We start from the raw sequence: 5,311 nt of genomic DNA, 5'->3' as shown, positions 1-5,311 counted from the left end.
GAAGTAGTAAATTTGTCTTTATTTATAAATGACATGTTCTTGTATATAGAAGACCCTAAGGGTTGTACAAAAAAAGCCAAAAACAAAGAAACAAAAAAAAGTAACAGTAATGAAAAAGCTAAGTCAGCAAATCTGAATTATGCAAAATCAATATTCAAATACCAATTTTATTTTTGTAAGTTAGCAATGAACAGTCTGAAAATGAAATTAAGAAAACAAGTCCATTCACAATAGCATCAAAAAGAACAAAATACAAGTTTTCTCATCTGAATTTTCATAAATGCTTTAAAAATGAAAATTAAATTTTATACAATGAAAAAAAGGAATAATTTATGCAGATCAAAGGTTGAATTTGACATCCCTTAATATATTTATTCCAATACTTCCTGAATTATTTAGTGCACTCTTGGCACCTGGAAAATTTTAACTAGTCATGGTACATATTCTTATGAAGCATCATTAATTAGTTTTATTTTATAGAGAAGATACAAAGGAAGTCTGAGTCAGAAATAGATTCACTGGAAAAATACTTTAATAGCTGGCTTTTACTAATGAAGTGATAATAATTCAGAATATGTATTGCCTGATTCAAATTTTGGCAGAACTAGCATTTTCCTATTTTTCCTTTGGATATTGGCTTGGCTCTTTGACACAGTGAAGATTACATGAACCTTAAATAGTCCTTTTATGCCACCAAAACTTTATTTAATATTGAATTGGTGAGGAAATTAATGGTTATACAGTCCCAGTTCACTATAGTAACCTTGACATTTCATCATCCAGTACATCTGTGGGAGTCCTATCTAATGAGAGGTTGTTTACCAGGCAAGCTTTTTAGTTGTTGGATAATACTTTCATTCTCAAGTCTACAACTTAATTTACACATTTTTCATTAAGAAAATAAGATATGGATACTATTTTTCTATTTATGAATATATTCAGATTTAAAAACCAAAGTCAAAGATAATCTATATCGTGATGCTTAAAGAGAAATTAATAATCAGTCACTTCTATTATTAAGTGGTGAATCAGTGGTGGAAGCCACAGAGTGGAGAGAGATTAGCTTGTATAGGGTAGACCATTTGATTCCACTGTGACCAAAAGTATGATATTCTCAAGCAGGATGGTGCAATGGTCTATTTATGCCTATTTTCTTTTTTCAGTTTTTTTTTTCAGGATACCTAAAGTTATAAGCACTAAAAAAGGAGAGAAAATCTTTCCTGAAGTATAAAATGAGATGCAATAGAATAATTTGAAACAGGACAAGGAAAGTAATATGTCTGTCTTGCACCTATATACTTGAAAGGTGCAAACAATTTTCAATACTAAAATATTATAAAGGCCATCGAGTTGATATAGGTGCTACCATATTATCAACCGTTGTTTGAGGCATTGGGTATACTAGACAAGAAGCTGCAGTGAAAGGAATTCCTGAGCATTTTCATTTCCTGGCATAAGGCTGTGACTTTTAAGCCATCAAAGACAAAGTAGTTGAAGAACTAAAGACCAGAGTGCAAAGAATTGGAATTCAAGGCAAGTTGCAAAAATTCAAGAAAGTGAGTAAGGAAAAGGCCATGAAGACAGATTACTTTCCTGGTCTTATCCCATGCGAAGTGATTTTATCTGCACATATCAACCCTAGAGAACTTCAGAAATTCATCATCAAAAGACACAGATCAACCTTAGAAATTAATGGGTCTCTAGTGCTTCAATTACACAGGAAGGAAAGAAAACATGATCAGAGCATCAAAGAAAACAATATCTTCTTCCAGGTTTTAACCAAATTTGCAAAATTTGCAAATATTTAAATTCCTCCTGCACATTTTTTGCATATCAGTATATTACTTAGTATAAGTTTTTCTTTTTAAAATTTTATTGTACCCTCCTTACAAAGGTGTGTCAGTGGTTTCCTGTCCTTGGACACGTAAGAATTGGAGGCAAAGAGATGTGGACTTAGAGAATTCTGAAGCCAGCTTGTTCCCCACAGGCTCAAGATCACCCTTTCCCACACAGAAAATTTTAAAAAATTATTGTGGCAACATATATATAATGTAAAATTTGCCATTTTAATTATATGATTCTGTGGCATTAATGACAGTCACAATTACCACCATCCATTACTAAAACTTTTTCTATCCCCCCAAAGAGAAACGCTTTATCCATTGAGGAATATCTCCCCATTCCTTCCTCCTCCCAGCTCCTGGGGAACTCTCCTTTCTGTCCCTATGAGTTTGCTTATTCTAGGTATTTCATATAAGTGGAATTAAACAATACTTATTTTCTTATGTCTGGCTTATGTCACTTAGCACAATGTTTTCAAGGGTCATCCATCTTGTAGCATGTACCAGAACTTCATTCCTTTTTATGGCTGAATAACACCCCATTTTATGTATATACCATAGTTGTTGATAGGCCCTTGGGTTGCTTCCACCTTTTGACTATAGCAAATAATGCTGCTATGAATACTGGTGTACAAGTATGTTTCAGTTCCTGCTTTCAATTCTTTGGGGCGTATGCCTAAGAGTGGAATTGCCAGGTTCATGTGGTATTTCTATGTTTAACTATTTCAGGAACCACTGGACTCTGGGTAAAGCAAACCAAGACTGCTCTTGAGAATAGGGAAATAGATAGATGGCTAGAACTGGCTTTTATAATTGACAGAGAAAAAGAATGTGAAAAGGCGACACATTCAGGGAGTTGTGGCTGAGGGTCAGCAGTGGAGCACTTTATACCCATCCTACACCTAAAATTAATTGTGATTTCCAGAAATATGTGCACATTTGTCCTCACTTGATTTTCTTCCTCAGTAAACTCAGTTTAACCCTTTCTTTATGTTCTTTTGGCTCACCTTCTAGCTGAAAAACAAAACAAACAAACAAAATCTCAAATCCTTTCAAACTCCTTTCATTAACATAACCTGTTTCAGCAGACCTCATTAGTCCATTGTTTTTCCTGTTAAATTTAATAATATACTTGTTATTCTAAGAGATTTCTTATGTTTTGCTTTCTCCACAAATTCTCACATTTGTCTTGGTTCCTGAGCTTCTGTCAGGTTGTCCTGATTCTTCCTGTAATACTCTTTCATTGCTGTCCCCAAATCTTGGAGATTCCTCCTGGTGACCAGAAATGCTCTTGATTTATCTCTGATGCTAGTTATCTTGCTGGTTGTAAGAGTTAGGAGAAGCTAGGTTATGCTGCAGTAACAAATGATCCCCCAAATCAAAATGGCTTATGATGCAAAAATTTACTTCTTACACCACTTTAGGTTCATTATAAGTCAGATGCAGCTCTGTTTATAATACTTTCACCCCGTAACACAGATTGAAGAAGAGCATCTATCTAGAACATAGCCAATTTCATGACTGAGAAAAAGGAGAAATGGCAAACCATACACTGGGTCTAAAAACAACTACCTGGAAATGACACATGCCACTTCTGTTTACACTTGATAGGCCAGGGGAAATTTCATGGACTGGCCTGACATCAATGGTATAGGGAAGGATAATCCTCCCCTAGGCTGAAAGAATTCAGGAATAACAACTCAGTCTACAATATGTGTTGTGCTTTCAGGGTATATGTAGCTCTCTTTTAGGGTGCATGTACCTATCACGATATATCTGCCTCTTTATCGAGATAGATGTGTCATTGCAGAGAGAAAAGAAGCTTCCAGGTCATTGACTACTACTGAGTTGATGAATAATGAATTAGTCCTCTAGTACCTCCGCAGATCAGGCTTTCTGGCATTTTTCCTTCTCCTCATCCCATCAAAGAACCAATGAGTCCTCAATGCTGGACAATGTTAGGACCAGGCTCAAGTCAGCCTTGACAGACTGAGAACATGTGGGTGGCTTCCTTTCCCCTGCCCAGTAGCAGTTGGGTCAATGGCCCTCCCTGTGCTTCCCTTTTGGCCCATGCAGCTTCTTCCTGAGAAACTGTTTCTGTTTTATTTTGTTTTGCTTTCCTCCTGGCCAACCATTTCAAAGTATACTGCCAGCAGATTCCATTCGTCTTGTGTTTCTTTCTGAACCAACATTTTTTCTTTTGCACTTTTTAAAATCCCAGTTCATTCCAGGTTTTGGTCTGCCTTTTGGATTTATCTCTCCGTAACTCAAATTTCCCCAGTCTTCTCAAGGCTGTAAGTACAAATGAGGTCACATTTGTGTAATAACTCAGAATTATCTGACTCATCTTGCCCACTTGCTCATGTAAGACCTTCTGATCTCACCAAAGATCTCTCCAGTTATTTCTGGGTGTGCTAGAACTGGAGGCTGGGGTCAGGGGTTGCATATTTACAGACCACTCCTCTCACATTCTTTTGTCTAGGACCTCAACCCCACTGCTGGTGGACCTAATGTAGGCACTTTGGCTTTTTTCAGAATTTTTGATAGCAAGTCACAAACACCAACTTGAGCTAACAATCAAAACTGAGAGTTTAGGCCATTCCTCAGAATATATGGAATATAGCTGGCCCTCCAGAAGTTCTATTAGAACTAGTAAAAGGAAAAATTTGAGAGCTTTGTCTCTTTTACTTGCTCACATTAATGTTTGCTTCATCAGCTTGTCTCTGCAGACTGGATTTTTCTACCCACATTGAGGACATTCTCTAGTTATTCCAGAATCCCAAAATCAATTTTTGACTGAGAGGATCTCATTCTCTTAGTTTTGATCAGAAGTCCAAGCAAATGCTAAAGTAAGGGTCACAGTACAAAAGAAGGATGCTGGATGTTAGCTCCACAGATTTGGCAGTCAGGTGGGAATGGGAGTAGAAAGAAATTTGTCTTGAGCTGGGCAAGGGTTCCAGTTATCTATTGCTGCCTAAAAAATTCACCTCAAAAATTAGTGATATAAAACAAAAAAACTTTATTATGCTCATAGATTCTGTGGGTCAGAGACCCAGAAAGCACACAGTGGGGATGGCACATCTCTGCTCCACCATGTCTGGGACCTCAGATGAAATGACACAAATGGCTGGGCGCTGGTAAACAGCGTGGACCAGAGGACTCACTTCTGAGAAGGCTTTTTCACCTGCACATTTTGTGCTTGGGCTGGAATACCTAAAGTTTGGGCTCAGATGTCACTGTCAACCAGAGAGCCTACATGTGACCTCTCTATCTGACTTGAACTCCTCCCATCATGGCAGCCTCAGGGTAGGTGGACTTCCTATATGGCAACTCAGGGCTCCAAAAATGATGATAGAGTGAACAGGGAAAATACTACTACTTCTGCTGTATAGTGGTCACAAGCCCAGATCCAAGGGGAAGAAACATAGACCCAAACTCTTGATAAAAGGAGTATCAATAAATATGTGGCC

At 37.3% G+C, this 5,311-nt stretch overlaps 1 non-coding gene across 1 annotated transcript; it reads left to right on the top strand.

The window, feature by feature from the left end:
- The first annotated feature begins 1,880 nt into the window (after positions 1-1,880).
- LOC111760263 (small nucleolar RNA SNORA38) lies at positions 1,881-2,013 on the top strand. The gene has a single exon (XR_002794009.1). It is a non-coding gene; the product is annotated as a small nucleolar RNA SNORA38 (small nucleolar RNA).
- Positions 2,014-5,311: the final 3,298 nt, after the last annotated feature.

Source organism: Dasypus novemcinctus, chromosome 8, assembly GCF_030445035.2.
Source record: "Dasypus novemcinctus isolate mDasNov1 chromosome 8, mDasNov1.1.hap2, whole genome shotgun sequence".
NCBI classification, from domain to species: domain Eukaryota; kingdom Metazoa; phylum Chordata; class Mammalia; order Cingulata; family Dasypodidae; genus Dasypus; species Dasypus novemcinctus.
The sequence above is the reverse complement of the archived record's forward strand: the minus strand, read 5'-3'. Positions and strand labels throughout refer to the sequence as shown.